This window comes from Sphaeramia orbicularis, chromosome 4, assembly GCF_902148855.1.
Source record: "Sphaeramia orbicularis chromosome 4, fSphaOr1.1, whole genome shotgun sequence".
Taxonomy (NCBI): Eukaryota; Metazoa; Chordata; class Actinopteri; order Kurtiformes; family Apogonidae; genus Sphaeramia; species Sphaeramia orbicularis.
This window is the reverse complement of record NC_043960.1, coordinates 43,180,038-43,197,757: the sequence shown is the minus strand read 5'-3', so window position 1 is coordinate 43,197,757 and position 17,720 is coordinate 43,180,038. Positions and strand designations below refer to the sequence as shown.

The following is a 17,720-nucleotide window of genomic DNA, read 5'->3' as shown; positions in this document are numbered from 1 at the left end:
GACCCTGTCGGTACTTCAGAAGTGCACTGAAAGGTCCAGATGTGTCAAAGCTCCCCGTGTTTGAGAGGCCCTGTTCAGACCTTGGTTAACGTGCATCCACAGGGACTGGACTCCATGTGGGCAGATCTAAGGCCAGGTGTGGATGTAGAGATGCAAGCGCTAGGGAAGCATCTGGAGCAGGTCGGACATGTCAATTCTTTTAGCAGCCTGAACAGCAATGCATCTTGGGACAGACTTAAAGGACTGCTCACTCAGCTGATGTTCCTTAACCACATGGATGTATTAATGCTGCTTCATACATGAGTAGTGACGGAAACAGAGTAGTTACAGTTAGTTCATGTATGTTTTCAGCTACAGATTCAATCACCACCGTGGTGTGGAGAGACTGTGATCATAATTAGGTGCCTTAGCTCATTTATTTTTGCACTCAGGGCTGGATCTTTTTAAAGATGCTGCTGTGATTACAGTAGAGCCTTTGAATATTTTTAATACTATTTATATTCAATATCTATGCTTTGTACACGTCATTTTTTTTAGACTACAGTTATTATTGTATTTAAAACTTTATATTATATTGCTGTATTTGTATCTATGGTTCATTTTTAAGTGATCTGTCAACTGTTTTTTTTTTATATTTTTTATTCTGTATTCATTGTTGTCTGTTTAACTGCCGATGTAAATGAGCTCTTAGCTAACTGTGGTACAATCGTGTGACTGCACAATGTTTGTCAAATAAACAATTAAAAATAAAATAAATGGAAGGATCAAAGCCGTCACTGACATTTAAGGTGGACTGATTCATTCATAGTGTCGCCTCATGTGGGACAACATTCCACCTTAGAGCTGCGTTCTTTAAGGTGAGCGGTAAGTTTATTTGTACGCTAATATTTTAGGCTATGATAAGGTTTATTCCATGACGTTAATACAGTACAGTCCTCTAACAGACTTACTGTTTCCCTCTGGAAGAATCCAAAAAAGGTTTGATTTAGGAACATTTGGCAGAACATCTGAGATACACAGAAAGCGCACGGTAGGATGTGTACTCCTTTTCCTGTCATTTACGGTTTAATCTGACCATGGTGGCGCGTTCAGAAAAGGTCAAGACGTTCTGACTTTCATTTCTGACTCCCAACACGGACGATACTGAAGCAAATCATAACAACGCTACCAATGAGAAGATCCGACCAGAGCAGCGTAGGGTGGTGTGTTCGGTGTAACGGCCAGATAGCTGCAGATGTTTCTTTTCTAGATCAGCCAGTCTCCTCCTCTAAAGGCAAAACAAAAATAAGAAAGGTCAAAGTGAACAAAGCGCCACACGGCCTCCAGACGTGCCTAAGGAATGTCATAGGTATCTGTGGACTGCTGCAACCCCCCCCCCCCCCCCCCCCCCGAACCTGCAGCCATCACTCTCAGCCAGATGTCAACACACACTTACTTCATAGCCCTCCCTCGTTTAATTAATTGCACCTTTTTTTGCTCTATGAAACCCATAGAGTCCTTTCATTCCATACCAAAGCTGCTAGTAGTAGCCCTTGTGATGAAAAGTTATGAAAACTTACCTGAATTACATTGTGAAGACAAAAATAGCCATCTATCAACTTTCAGCTTTAATGGAATATTTAAACAACTATCAGGCAAGAGACACGATATGGGATCGGTACCAACAGCCAACACATGTTCTTAAAAATTACAAAAAAATGCAAGCATCCTCGAACAGTAAATATTCAACCACTAAGTTTTTTGTCTGTTTTTGTTTTCCTATTTGCATAAAGCACAAACCTGAAATGGAAACAATGTTTTTTTTTTTTTCTTCCATTGTCAAGCATTTCAAAACAGAACTGCAACAACTAAATATATGAAGTATTATTAGAAAGATAGAACACTTGTCCATAAAATAGTTTTGATATTTTACAGCAGTATAAAATCTCCTCCCGTCTCTCAGGTTGGAAAAACTTTGGGCTGAAACTAGGGAGAAAGTCTCATTTACTGTATCAACAATACGTAGATCTGATTGATAAATTAGACATACAAAAACGAACTATTTACTCTCGCGGCTATCTAATACAGTTTATCAAATGTTGGCCGAATAATATGGCAAACCAGAGTTGATTAAAGAGAGAACGACCGACCTGTGGCTTAAGACGGCAGCGCAAAAGCGTTAAGATCATCTACAAGTAGCTATTGCACCAGGCTAATCTGCGATCATCATTCACACGTTGTGCACAGGAAGAGTATTCTCACCATCGTAGGAACAAAAAGAAAAAGAAAAAAATCACAGTACTAATACATTTGTGATTGAGACAACTGTCGACATGAAAGAATGCCACAACGTGAGCTGTTATGCCATCAACATCCGAAAACTCGCACTTCCTTTTGGCAATTATATGAAGCGCCAGTTGCCCGATGATGTTCAACTGGTATCTGAACCACTGAATGAATGAACAGGACACTGGCGTTATCACTGTATTTACAGGAAAAAGGTGGGATTCAAATTTGGCAATGTGATACAAAATAATAGGGGAGATGAGAGTATTGGAATTAGATTATGATTTCATTATAGTTTCTGTTTTATGTCAGCGGGAAAAAACTTGGAAAATAAAACAAAACTGGGTCTTATTCCTGACACATCTTTAACAATTGTGTTCTAGTTTTTTGTATGTTATCACGTTCCTTAAAGTAGTCATACTTGATTCAATGTTCTTTATAAAACCTCCAGAAAGGTCACAATTTATTTGACGTTTCAGAAAATGTACGAAGTCGACTGAAAAAACATGTACCCTCACTGTGTGTGAGTAGCACGGACAGTTTATTTACATTCAACAGAGCTTGTGGACTGTGATTCGGGGCTCGTTTTTAAAAATCAAATTCAAGGCCCCGGGGGAAGCGAGTACCTCCCTCCACCACAGCGCTGTCTGACAATATACTCTCCGCATCATTAGTGACCGTTTGCAAACGAGCAGAGGCTGAGGTCTCGGCGCCTCGCTCTCATGCTGTAGTTTATATCATGCACTGGTTAAATAAGAAGAAGGGAAGCGAGCTCTTTGTCCGTGAAAAAGCTTAGTCTAGCAAGAGAAGGCCCTGTACCCACCTCAAACACACACGAGCACTGGTGAGAATGTAGTGTAAGAAAGTCAACCCGACGGGCCACGTTCGGAGCCAAACGAGGAAAAAGAACAGCTCCCGGCGGAGAGGATGACCCTGAAATGTTTTAGCGTGTTTCATGTGCAAGAGGAGCAATTATAAAGAACCGCAAAACACAAACTCATTCTTGCAAAGAGTAGTCAAACCGGCAAGCAAAGAGCTAAGGGGGTGACATAGAAAGGACATGAGCACTGGTCTGGTAGAGTATGAAGCAGAGACGCTTATCTGTTTGAGCAGCGGTGGGTTTCATGCAGACGAGTGTGTTTTTGGAGTGACGGTGTATTGTGTGGTGGTGGTGGTGGTGGTGGTGGAGGGGTGGCTGCAGGCCTCTTGCTTGCCCTCTCTTTTCCCTCTCCCTGTCGTTTTTTCCGTCTCCTTTCAAACCAGGTTGTATTCTTTGAGGTTGAGCTGCAGGATGGTGTCTTTGACGGCGGCGAAGACGAAGCGGATGTTCTCCGTGTCGGTGGCGCACGTGAAATGGGAGTAGATGATCTTGTCACTGTCTGGGTTCAAGTCCACAAACATCTTCAGGATGAACTCCCGGCCGGCTTGGGCGTCCCTCTGGGGACCTAAGACCAGGACACACCGTTTATAATGGATTATTACACAATGTATAGAATGTGTTATACAGTTGCAGAAAAAACTATTAGACCACCCTTGTTTTCTTCAGTTTTTTTGTCATTTTAATGCCTGGTACAAGTAAAGGTACATTTGTTTGGGTAAATATAATGATAAAAACAAAAATAGCTCATAAGAATTTAATTTCAGAGCTGATATTGAGACATTTTTCAGGATTTTCTTGATAATAACCAAAATCACTACAGTTCTTACATCAATATCTATGGCACTGTACTGACAAAAAAAGTGCTTTTAGGCATTCCATGTTTTCTTTTCTGTCTGTTTTAGTCACATGATACACACAGGAGTTAGTACTTGATTGCATAACCATTGTATTTGATGACTTTTGATGGTCTAATAATTTTTTCCGCCCAAAAAAAAGTCACACATGCAATATTTGACTGCACCACCTTTAGTTTTTATTTCAGGAGACATTCACTGTCATCTTTTTTTGCCACATAACACGTATTTAGTGTCACAATAAGGTTCATCATATTTTTGCCATCCATAGTTGCATTAATTTTTGATTATTGATGATGGAGAATCGGACCGCTGCATCAGGTCTTCATCACACCTCAAATTAGAGTCTGGACTTTATGGAGGCTAATCCATTTGTGGAAATGATGTCTCATTCTCCCTGAACCATTCTGTCACAAGCCTGATGATCCTGATCAATACTGGCATTGTCCAATCTTTTTGAAGTTAAAGACATGAGAGGACACTTACTGCAGTTAGAGTTTAACAAACAGCCTGGACAAATAAAAGTAACTGCCTGGATTTAACCAAGTAATAGTTCAGATCCTTCCATGGGTAAGTACTGCAGTGGTTCATAATGTTTCAGCTGGAACAGGTTATTGAACTCTAACTGATGCAGTAAGTAGTCAGGTTATTCACATTCTGTTTTTAAAGGATCGTTTTTTTAATGTAAATATTTTCAGAATTTAATGGGTTTGGAATTTGTAGTTGTCATTATTTATAGGCATAATGTAGTTTTTTAAAGTTTTTTTTTCCATATTAAAACCAAAACGACAATTTGGAGTCATTATTTATAGGTTATGATGCTATTATTTTACTTGAGATCATATTTGTCTGTATGTGGCTCCTGAACTAAAATGAGTTCAACATCCTTGACTGTTAATATCTTCAGTGTAATTTTTGAACTCTGTAAATTCATCCTGTGGGCTGGTTTTGGTCCACGAGCCTCATATTTGGTGTTAAAGCATGTAGGTTGCAGTGATATCAATAAGTATATATTTCAACCAACAGGATAATCTCCCATCCTCTCCTAAAAATGATCATTAAATACATCCAGTATTTGTTGTGAATGTTTTTTTTTTTTTTAAGTTAAGGGGATATTAAGTCTGGCCCACAAACATATACTATATGGACAAATGTATGTGGACATGTTGAATTCAGGTGTTTCTTTTCTAACAGGGGTCTGGGATACAAAACAATAAAGATAAAAATGTCATAATACAGTTTGATATTGGGATATCCCTGCCTCGGATCGTTTGGTTTAAATTGTTATCTTTGCTTCCAAAATTAAATAGTTTGGTAACACTTTACTTGAAGGTCTAGTTTATAATGCATTAAGCGCACATTCATAAGACATTATAATGCATTTATAATGCATTATAAAAGTCATTACAACAGTTTATGATCATGTAAAACAACTTATACCAAGGTTAATAAGGAATAAGTGTAGGCATAATGTATTATAAATTCAGCGTTCATAAGGTTTTATACCTCCATACAAAAGCAGTGTGAAGGAATTTATTTTTTTTTTTAGGTAGGGAACTTTTGTTAGGTTTTGTCACTGGTCCCTATACCCATCTATTTTAGGGAATTCATATTTATTTAAAAAAAAAAGAAAAAGTATGTGTTTGAATTAACAAAGATTTAGAGCTGCCACATTATTTTTTATTTATGTATAAAGCAACATGTAACACTTTTATTTACTGTCTCTGTTCTTTTAATGTTTTGTTTTTGCAAAATAAAGAGTTATTCAGAACACTTTGATGTATAATTTTTGAGTTACACTTTACTTAGAGCCAGCAGATACTGCTCATACGTCATCATACTTGTGTTATAATACACAATTGATAATGTGTTACGTAACCCAGGACTTGAGATTCTTCCTACAAACACTTGTCAGCTTTGGTATGGAGGTATAAAACATTATGAAAGCTGAATTTATAATACATTATGCCTACACTTATAATACTTTATTAATCTTGGTATAAGTTGTTGTACATGATCATAAACTGTTGTAATGACTTCTATAATGCATTATAAATGCATTATAATGTCTTATGAATGTGCGCTTAATGCATTATAAACTAGACCTTCAAGTAAAGTGTTACCAATAGTTTTTACTTAATTTCTCTCAACACTGTTTTTTTTTTTGTTATCCTTGACAATGATTTTAAGTGTTCTACCTCGAAATTTCTAAAATATTTTTCATGCTCTGACTGTAAATAATACTTTTTACCATAACTAACCATCTACTTTCTTCACATCTCACTTAGGAAGAAAAGTCCCCCATTAAACTTTAAGAAAATATTGATGTTTATAAACTATATGGACAAAAATACTGGGACACATCATGGCTATAGAAGGTATGCACAACATATGTCACTTCCCCCCCGGGCCACGCCCCTCTAAGTCAGACAGAGTGGCAAAAACCAACCTGCTCAACATGACGGAGTATAGCAGTAAACACCGCCAGACCGGGAAAATGTGAAAAATTAAATTAAATTAAGGACAACTGGAGTCGACATGGATCCGTACGGCTACCAAAGAACAAGTGGTCCACAAATATTGACATTTGACCTGAAATCGCGTATCCTGACATCCAGGGTGTAGGAGATCATCGCTACTTCTACCTGAGACAAATATACATGGTTTCATCATTACTGACAACCAGGGTCCAAAACTAGGGCCCAGAACCAGCTGATCCAAAGTGCATTTACAGTAGACCGTGGACTGACCCCAGTGAATATATGCATGATCTACTGGGACTGAGGAGATTTACGTCCAGGTCAGATCAACCACTTTATACAGAGCTGGGCCAGAGCTGGACCGTTTCTGCAGAAGATCCATTTCGCGGAGCAGTATCTGTTTTGGCCCGATGTGCATTTGGACACCAGGAGGGATCTGCCAAGTGGTTTCGGGCTGAGTCGGTCAGCGATTCTGTTCCAGATCCGTCCCAGTATCTCTTTGCTGTCTGGGAGAGCTTCAACTACTGTGGACGAGCAGGGTACGACTTTATTCTTGTAAATTATGATATTTTCCCCACCTGTTTTTAAATTACGACATTATTCTTGTAATATTATGGCTTTATTGTTGGAATAAGATGACTTTAATCTCAAAAATGAATTACATTTTTGTTAAATTATGAGTTTTTTTTATCACTACGACTTCATCCTCATAACATTGTGATTCTTTTTCTATTCGACTTTATTATCATAAAATTACGGGTTTTATACCCATATTTTATTACTTTATACCCGTAGTCACAAGTGTTTTTATTTTCTTATTTTCTTCTAATACGCCATCGTAGCTTTATGCTCGAGTACTCCCGTATTTGAGAAACAAGGTTAGCCGCAGTTTAAGTTAGTTCACAAATCATGTAGGAGCACAAGGTTCATAATCACAAAATGAAGACAAAAACCATGAAAGATCTGATCATGAAACCAAGAGCTTTACTAAGAAGTAACGTAAGCCAAAACAATACATCATTTAAGGTCTGATTTGACCCAAAAATACAGCATAAATTAATGTTAGCTGACACCAAACAGGATCCACAAATCTAGGTTTGGTTTCCTGGATTTGTGGATCCATCTCCTTCTCTTTTCTTTGTCTTTCAGTGTCTGTAAAACAATAGCTCCGACTGCTTTTCCAACCTGTTCATACAATCAATCGCACAACAGCTCTTCCCCATTTTTTTATTGAATATTGTTCTTGAGTTTAGACAGTACTGGAGCCAACGCTGCTATTCATCTCCCTCTTTCTGCCACTCAGTGGGCGTAACCACGGTGACTTCCGCTAGCAGTGACGTCACTTGCATACCCTCTATAGCTGTAAGATGTACTTTTCATGCTGATTCGACATATAAAGTCAATACTTCCTTAAAGTGAAAATGACTATTTACAGTTAGAGCAGGAAAAATATTTCAGAAATTTAGGAGGTACAACTTTTAAAATCAAAGTCATGGTACCAAATAAGAAGGCCCTGACCAGAAAATGGCTGAAGAGAGACATACCCATTATAAATGACTGGACTGATGTAGTTTACAGTATACACGTTCTGGAGAGAATCACATTTAAACTGAGATGCAAATTGATATCTTCGCTGAAAATTGGTTAAAATGGCTCACTTATATTTTAAATGTAAGGCCTGTTTTTGTATAGTTACAATGTGCCCCTACGGGGGGCCTATCTATACCGTAAAGAAGACAATTATTAATATGGGTATATGAGCACATTGATGAACGTGTGGACTAAATGCTACTTGAATGTTGGACTCCTCCTTGCTGTTTGTTCTAATATTGTTTGTATTTGTGTTATGTTTTTCTCAAAAACAACAATAAAAAGTAAATTAAAAAAAAAATCATGGTCATGGATAAAAAAACAAAACAAAACCCAAAATCAATATAGAGAGAGATGAAGTAAAACCCATCTCTGATGCATTTTGGAAGCATAGACAACAATTTAAACCAAACTAACCAATGCAATGATATTTATCCCAATATAAAACTATGACATTTGTCATTATTGTTTTTCATCCCAGACACCTGTTAGAAAAGAAACACCTGAATTCAACGTGTCCCAATACTTTTGTCCATATGGTGCAGTAGGTGTCAGTAAGTAAAATAGAAGAGGAGGATAGTCCTGAGTTACTGTAGAAACATGAATCATAACCTGCTCCCTTTGCAGATATAAACTCCTCATTGCATGTTAATGAAAACACAATGATTCTTATTATTCTGTGATTATACATCACCAGACCATAATTAACAATACTATAATCAATTAGATCCTCAAATAGATCCACCTAAATCTTACACACTTGACCTTTAATTCACATTGTCATATTTCATATTCTGTTGGGTGTCTGTAAATTGGTTTAATAGTCTGGTTTCAACCAGCTCTAAATGTAAAGTGTCATGAGATGACTTTTGTTATGATTTGGCACAGTATAAATAAATTTGGTTGATTGATTTCAAGTACAGGATCAAATAACAAGTGAAAATGTCTAGTTTTGGTAGGAAAAGGCATGAAATTGTCTTTTAAAAGTATAAAATGACCTAAAGTAGAGTCTTAGATACTAACTAGGAAACTTTATGCCTTTTAATGCAGTTCATAAAAGCAGCCATAAGGTGGCACTATACTATGAAAAATCCACTGTAAGCTCAGGGTTCTTATATCAATACAAAAGAGCTAATAAATAAAGTACACAATAGTTAATAGAGAACAATATCTATATCATCAGGAATATTCCAGTTTGACCATTTCACCACAGAAACCATTTAACCCAGATGTTCCTAAACTGTTTCAGCCTAAGATCCTGAAGAGAAATCTCCTAAACATCCACTTGGACAAAAAAGCATCATACATTAGTGAAGAAGTTTGCTTTTTTTTTTTTTTTTTTTAACTGATTCTTCTGCCATAATGCACATCTGAGATGAACTGAACAGTGAAGGAAAAAAAGATCACTTGTATGTGCATTAGGAGGAGCTACAACAGGACTGTCGACCTCTTTTTAGTTCAGGGGCCACATACAGACCAATGTGATGAAATCAGTCAAAAAAAAAAATTCAAACATTTTCTGTTTTACAGTGAAATAAATTAAAAATTACATTACAACCTGAAAGACTTACCTCATGAAAATGTTTATATCTAACAACATGGATAACATGAACAACCTGACAATTTCTTAAGAAAACTAAGTGAAGTTTAACAATATTCTGCCTAGGGATGTAACGATTACCGGTATGACGATAAACCGCGGTAAAATTGCAGATGGTTAGTATTACTGTTTAAATTCTAATTATCATGATAACCGTGTTTGATTACTGCACTTTTAGGGGGAAAAAAACCCTATGTAAAGCTATGCTTTTATGTCAAATATTCGAGTATAGTTTTAATTTATTACAATTTTGATTTTATATGCCTAATATTTGGCACCAACATTCACTTTTAAAGTCTTTGAAAAGGTTCATTAGGCATGTTTGTGTTATTTATGCAATAAATTATATACATTTTTCAAATTGGATTTTATACTTTTTTGTTTTCTGGCCTTTAATGTTGATATAGTAGGTTAAAGTGAAAAAAATAATATGCAGATGAGATGAAAAAAAGATACCAAACATGGGTATAGTAAACATTTCTTTATATAGTATATAAAGGAAAAATCTCAGACCACTAAGTGTTAATATTTGAATGTTTCTGCCAACAGAAAGTAGATTGTGCCACTTATTTTATTTATTTATTTTTTTAAATACAACTTGTTTAAATTATTTCAGTGTGTGTAGTTAAGTACTTTTTGAACATTTTGAGCACAATTTCTATAATACCGCGATAATAATGACAACCATGATAATTTTGGTCACAATAACCGTGATATGAAATTTTCATATCGTTACATCCCTAATTCTGCCTCAGTTCATCATTTACTCATGTGCATTAGAACTAACAGATCACAGTGGATCAACAAATACACAGAACATTTAGTAACAGACAGAATATTAATAAAATTACACATACTTCCCTTTAGACATTTCAGGTTCATATTGTTCAAATTATTCACATATTTATACACATATTTGTGAAAGGATAGTTTGTATATGCATATATTTCCATGTAATTTTACTTGTTTACACACACATACAAAAAAATCTATCTATCTATCTATCTATCTATCTATCTATCTATCTATCTATCTATATCTATATATATATATATATATATATATATATATATATATATGTATATATAATTGTCATTATTACCTCCGGTTATGTTTTCATCGGGGTTTGTCTGTTAGCAAGACAACTCAAAAAGTTATGGACAGATTTTGATGAAATTTTCAGGAAATGTTTATACTGGCACAAGGAACAAATGATTAAATTTTGGTGGTGATGGGGGGCGGGGGGTGGACACGATGACTGATCTGCCTTGGCGGAGGTCTGCCCTCTCTGAGCGCTTTTCTAGTTTGTAGGTTATCATGAGGCTGAGGGAACTTTAACATCTAGATTTTTATTTTTTCATTTTTTTTTTTTCAGTCTGAAGAACAAACACAATCCACAGATTTATCCAATCCATAGATCCAACAATCACTCCATGAAGTGAAAATTTATAATACATACTTCATTAATTAAATATTTTTATTTACACTAATTAAATCATTTATTTATACAGTCAGACTGAAAAGGAGTAGGCTGAAGCTTTCTGCTTATTTTGCCTACCCTTTATACATGATCTTACAGCACAACCTCAACTTTAACAAACAAAACATATTCACACGACAATGAAAACAATATGAATGCTGAAATAGATATTAAATGTTGCATACAAACTTAGACTTAAAGTTCGTATATCTATTAAGAGTCATATTTATAAAAGTTTTTTTAAGATGTACAGCTGTACAGCTGTTCCACAGACCTACTCAAAAAATAAATCTAAAATCGCCTTTTGAAGACTTATATATTTTGAAAATACATTACTTCTCGTGTCCAGCACAACTTTTATTTTTAAGAAAATTGTTTCAAAAATACTTAGATGGCAATATATTCAGCATGAATGTATGTTTGCATTCTTTGTCAGTCAGTGTAATTCAATGCATAACTTTGATCCTCTTCTATTGGACCTGTATTACACTTATGATAATTTGGAAGGTCAGTTTAAAAACTTTTTGTTACTCTTTTTACAATGGTTACAAATATCTAATAAACTGAGATAAATATATGTCAAAATGTATTAAATTAGTTTATTAAGGTATTTGACTTTGTAGATATTACATATGTGATGTATATACTAATAAATATACAGGATACACAACTGAAACTTGTAATTATTCTTCCTTGTCCATCTGTTACCGAAACACTCAGCAAAACTTTTGCTATTTTATACCCTTATATATTGAAAAAATACAAACTCCTCACTGTTTTGCAAAACAGGCACCCTAGAGGACCAACAGTAAAGATTTTACAGTTTTATGAAAATTGGAACTGCACTTTCAGGCAGGCTTTATAAAATTGTCAAAAACAGATGTTAATTTTCTGTCCATCCATTAATGAGAGGTTTTTACTATTTTTAAGTCACAAAATTAAGTTACAAATTTTTTTTCAATCACACATCTAAAAGTGCTCATTATTCCCTGCAAAATGAGGTGTCATTCATCTTTCTACCATAAATAGTTAGGAAAGGGCAAACAAAAATGTAGTAAGGCTGTCCATCCATTAGCGCTTAGCCAGTCCCCCTAGTATTTTACTGGTCGGACCCACTTTAGATCATATTGGTCTGAATGTGGAACCGGAACTGAAATGATTTCCACACCCTCGATCGTTAATATCGTCAGTGTAATTTTTGCACTTCACAAACTCATCCCAAGGGCCAGACTGGACCCTGTGGTGGGCTGGTTTTGACCCACAGGCCATATGTTTGACACCTGTGAACTAGACGATCATCATTCCTTCCTGATGTAAACAAATGGTGCCGGGCATAACAAACCCCGCCCCTCGAACGTAATGTAGCTTATTTTGGCATCGATCCAGCTGATGTCATCATGTCTATGTGTGTGCTGATGTCAGCATATCAATTAGCTCTAAATATGTGCCAAGTTTGAAGTAAATTGAAACAAAATTGATGTTTTTTTAGACATTTGAAATTCTGCTCAATGTAAGTAAAAGGAAGAAGAAAAAACATTTTTAAAATTCCAAAAATATTTCAACTTTGACCTACTTTTCCCAAAATGTAACCATATCTATTCTGGGTTACTGGCAATCTATAAACCCAATGTGGTATGAATTCAACAAATAGTTTTGCTGCTAGAGTGTTAAACAAAGAACCTAACTAACCGAACCAAAAACAATATCCCTTGCCTTCCCTTCGGGGGGCAGGGTAAAACTATTTTCTGTCTAATGTTCATTATTCACTTTTTCTTAATCTCTATTTCTCTGCCTAAAAACCAATTAATTGTGCTCTGTTTTCTGGTCTCTGTTTATGGATACATGTGACTAGATGGGGTGAAAAGGGCATTTAGCCATGACAATCTCTTACTACATCTTCACGATAGCTAACAAACCATAAAGCAGGTCTGTCAAGCATGCGGCCCATGGGCCAAAACTGGCCCACTAAAAGTTCCAATCCGGCCCATGGGATGAATTTTCAAAGTGCAAAAATTACACTGAAGATGTTAACAGTCAAAGGTATTGAACCTGTTCGAGTTCAGGAGCCACATACAACCAACATGATCTCAGGTAAAATAACAGCATAATAACCTACAAATAATGACTCCAAATGTTCTTGTGAAAAAAAAAAAAATTACATTATGCCTATAAATAATGACAATAACTCCACATTTTTCTCTTTGTTTTAGTGCACAAAAATAACAATAAATTATGAAAATATTTACATTAACAAACTATCCTATAACAACAAAATGTGAATAACCTGAACCAATATGAACCTGAAATGTCTAAAAAAAAAAAAAATTAAGGACAAATTTAACAATATTCTGCCTCTTACTAAATGTTTTGTGCCTTTGTAGATCCAATCTGTAATGCACATGTAGAAATGATAAGTTGAGGCATAATATTATCAAAATTGCACTTATTTTTCTTGAGAAATTTCAGGTTTTGTCATTATGCTATTATTTTACTGCTCTGGTCCACTTGAGATCAAATGTGGTCCTGAAAGAAAATCAGTTGACCACCTCTACCATAAAGGAAGGGGAAAGAAAAACCCCCAAAAAACAATCAACTCACCGTCAAACTCTGGAAAGTAGTCCACAAGGTGAGAATACATGATCTTCTCCTCCAGCAGGTCCTTCTTATTGAGGAAGAGGATGACGGAGGAATTCTGAAACCAGGGATATGTGATGATGGTCCTGAACAGAGCTTTACTCTCCTCCATACGATTCTGACACATGATGAAAAGAAACAAGGCAAAGGTGAGACACAAATTTACAACGCATTAGAACACAGACATTTCATTCTTCATATTGTCTCCATGAACAGCCTCATGTACAGATACAGTTAATGCTATATACTTCTCACATTTTTACACACATTTAAATACTTGTCATATTTTAAGATTCAACAATATAATTTCCATTAACTTTCAAAACTTTTAAGTAAAAGAACAGAACTTTCAATTATTTTCATATTCACTTCAAACACTCAAGAAAAACTAGAAAATGAAAAAGAGATTGTTTATACATGGTATAAAATTGTAGAAGGTGTCTGAGTATGACCAGATGGATTGTTGTTTGTCTGTTCGTTTGTTTATGTTTTGTTTGATTCCTGTTGTTGTTCACTTTATTTAATTCTTTATGTCACTGTTGATTAATTTTGTGTTGCCTTCCAGGGTGTATGTATATGTTTATTTTAGATTAAATTAGATAGAACTTTATTGATTCGTTGGGCAGAACCCTCTGGAAACTGAAGTTCCAATAGTAGCACAACATGGAAAGTACAGTATGAGAAATATTATAAGAAAATAACAATACAATAACTATAAAAACTATTAAAATAAAAACAGTAGTGAAAAAAAACGGCAGTTGCACATTGGCAAGTAGTTGTAAAAACAATAAATAACAGTAGTAGTAATACTAACTAATAAATACATCAAATCAAATCATATTTTATTTACATAGCACCAAATCATAATAAAAGTTATCTTATGACACTTTACATATAAAGTTGGTTGAAACCAGACTCTAAGCAAATTTACAGAAACCCAACAGAATCCTCCAGGAGCAAACACTTGTGACTGGTGACAGTGGCGAGGAAAAACTTCCCTTTAACAGCAGAAACCTGGAGCACACCAGACTCCTGGAGGATGGCCGTCTGCCTAAATAACTATTATGTTGTAATATGGAATATATATATATATATATATATATATATATATATATATATATATATATATATATATATATATATATATATATATATATATATATATGTATAAATATATGTGTATATATACACGAGGGCTGTTCAATAAGTTCATGGCCTCACCCAGAAATACTGGTTGTTATAATACAGGATGTTACACATTCTTTCGTGATGGGATAGTGATGCTTGAACATCGATGGACCAAGTGCATTGCTGTAAATGGAGATTATGTTGAAAAATAAAATATAAATTATCAGTCTGTGTTGTTCTGTTCTGGGTGAGGCCATGAACTTATTGAACGGCCCTTGTGTGTGTGTATATATATATATATATATATATATATATATATATATATATATATATATATATTGCATATTACAACATAATAGTTACTTGCTTGTTGTATGTTGCTGCTGTTAACTGTGAAATTTCCTCATGATGGGATCAATAAAGTCTTATCTTATTTTATCAATATCAATCTTAACATGTGGACTTAAAGATGATTTTTGCATCAGAATAGAGAAACCCCCATGTTCCAACTGATCCTTTATCAGGCAAATGACTATTTTGGTCAATTCCGCATGCAATGCAAGACAATGACAGCAACAGTTCCAGCGAGGACAGTGAGTCAACAATCTCAGGTCCAATGTGGTCTCCAGGGTCTGTAAGGTCCACCTCTGCATGAACAGTGAGTGCACCTGCTTTGTTCGGTACCATGAAGTAACGGTACTAATGTAAGGAATGATGTTCAAAGGGATAATGTGGATGTGGACAGGGGTCTGGATCAGCACTTATGTTGGTCTAATGTTTTAAAAGTGATGTTCTAATGTTTGAAAATACATGTTCCTTTCACCTTACATGTATTTTTCTTGTATTTTTTGTATTTACTTCTAGTATTTTTTTTGCCACTTATGGGTAAAAAAACAAATACGGTAACTTCATCGACCTTGATTTTCTACATAACAAAAAACTTAAGTAATTAAGTCTTATTATATCCTCCAATAGCACACTAAAGATGAAAATTGGAATTTCAGAGTATTTCTCCGAGTGCTCTATGAAGGGTTAATGAACTCCACCACCCTGAAAGTCACTCAGTCATCTTCTGAACTGCTCTATCCTCCAGTGGGCCACGGGGGTCCTGGAGCCTATCCCAGCTACCTATGGGCAAAGGCGGAGTTCACCCTGGATGTGTCGCCAGTTCATCGCAGGGCAAAACATATAAAGTTGAACAACCAATCCACCCTAAGAGTCCTGGAATGACATTTATTTCACTGAAATGTTTCCGACTCTGACAGACGATCCGCTGTGTTTCATAACATATTACAGACACTGTAGCGCCTGAGCTGCAGACTCACTTATGTTGAGCTTTAACTTTAACAGGTAATTTTACCAAAGGGTTGAGGTGTTTTCATCTTTGGTATTTGATTCCATGCCTTCATGACTTTTCTAGCCTTGAAAATCTGATTTTAAACCTCCTGGTTGTGGGGGCCCTGATGTGAGTTTACATTTCATATCCAGGGGTATGTTTTTAACTCTTCCTTTCAGGAACAACTATGTGAATAAAATTTGATAAACACTTTCAACAATAACGGTACAGCTCAGTCGTTTCTTGTGAATTTCACTGTTAATGGTTGTGGATGGAGGGTCCCAGAGGTCCCGAGTCCATCGGGAGCACAAGAAAAACCAGGGATAATAAGGAAAAAAGCAAACCAACAAAGCTAACATTCAGTTTTACTTTAAAGACAAGCATGTGCCAAAGGAAACAAAAGAATTTGTGTATCAAATGTTAAATAATTACTTCTGCAGCATTATTATGATTTCTAACATTGCTAGCATAGTTTAGCTGTGAGTAACCAGTCGTCAGAGCTCATAGTGTTCCTCTAACCCAATCTAAAAGAGCCCATTGTTTGGTAGAGTTCCATTGAACATGAACGGTGTCTTTGTACATTTATTATCAGGCAAAAAGCTTGTTTGGGTACAAAGCATTATGGTGGATATCAGGATATCTGTGATTCTAAAATAGTCAGAACAGTCCAGACACATGCACGTATTATACAGTTTATTCCTCCAAACAAAACTGTGTGGAAGAGAAGCAAAATGAAACCTACTGATGTAAACTACTTAAAGCAGAGAGCTGCTATTTAAAGGGACTCTTCTTCCTCTGTCTGATCTAAACTCTGTGCCAGCATCACTCCCACAGTTTAGTCTTGGCGAGTCATAACAGGAGCCCGAGCCAGACCCGAGCTGATGAAATCGAAGACGTTTGGAAACGCTGTCGTCAGGCTCGGGCCGGTCTGAAGGGTCAAAGTTTCAGTGTTGAGCCTTTCAGCGCCACAGGATAATCTCCGCTCGGCCCCGTCGCAGCAGTTAAACAACCAGAAAAAGCCTTTTACCAGCAGTCAAACCGTCCTGTGTGGCCTGTGGCGATGCACGCATTACAAGCAGGAAAAGCAAATACACGGCCACCTGAAAACAATTCACCGTGTTCCTGAACTTGTGTGTTGACTCAGGCAGCACACCTCAGCAGGTTCAGAGCAGTTAAACTGTGATGAGTGTGGATCAACAATGACCTGGTAAACATTTGTCCATGGAGCTGCAGAGCAGGGGCCCGTTTCAGAGAGCACGTTTAACACAGTCTGAAGTTACCGCTCAACTCAGAACTGATAAACCCACAGATCAGTTTCACAACAGCCTGTTTCAACCAATCAGCTCAGAGTATGTTGACTCTGTAAACCACGGGGGTCAAGCGGACAGCCTACCAAAGGGTCCAATCCAGCCTGTGGGATAAATGTCAAATGCAAAAATTATACTGACGATAAAAATCATTCAAAATACTCTC

The 17,720-nt window shown here is 36.0% G+C and overlaps 1 pseudogene; it reads right to left on the bottom strand.

The window, feature by feature from the left end:
• Nucleotides 1-544: 544 nt before the first annotated feature.
• The window catches only part of LOC115417654 (guanine nucleotide-binding protein G(q) subunit alpha-like), a 30,147-nt pseudogene continuing 12,971 nt past the window's right edge, over nucleotides 545-17,720 (bottom strand).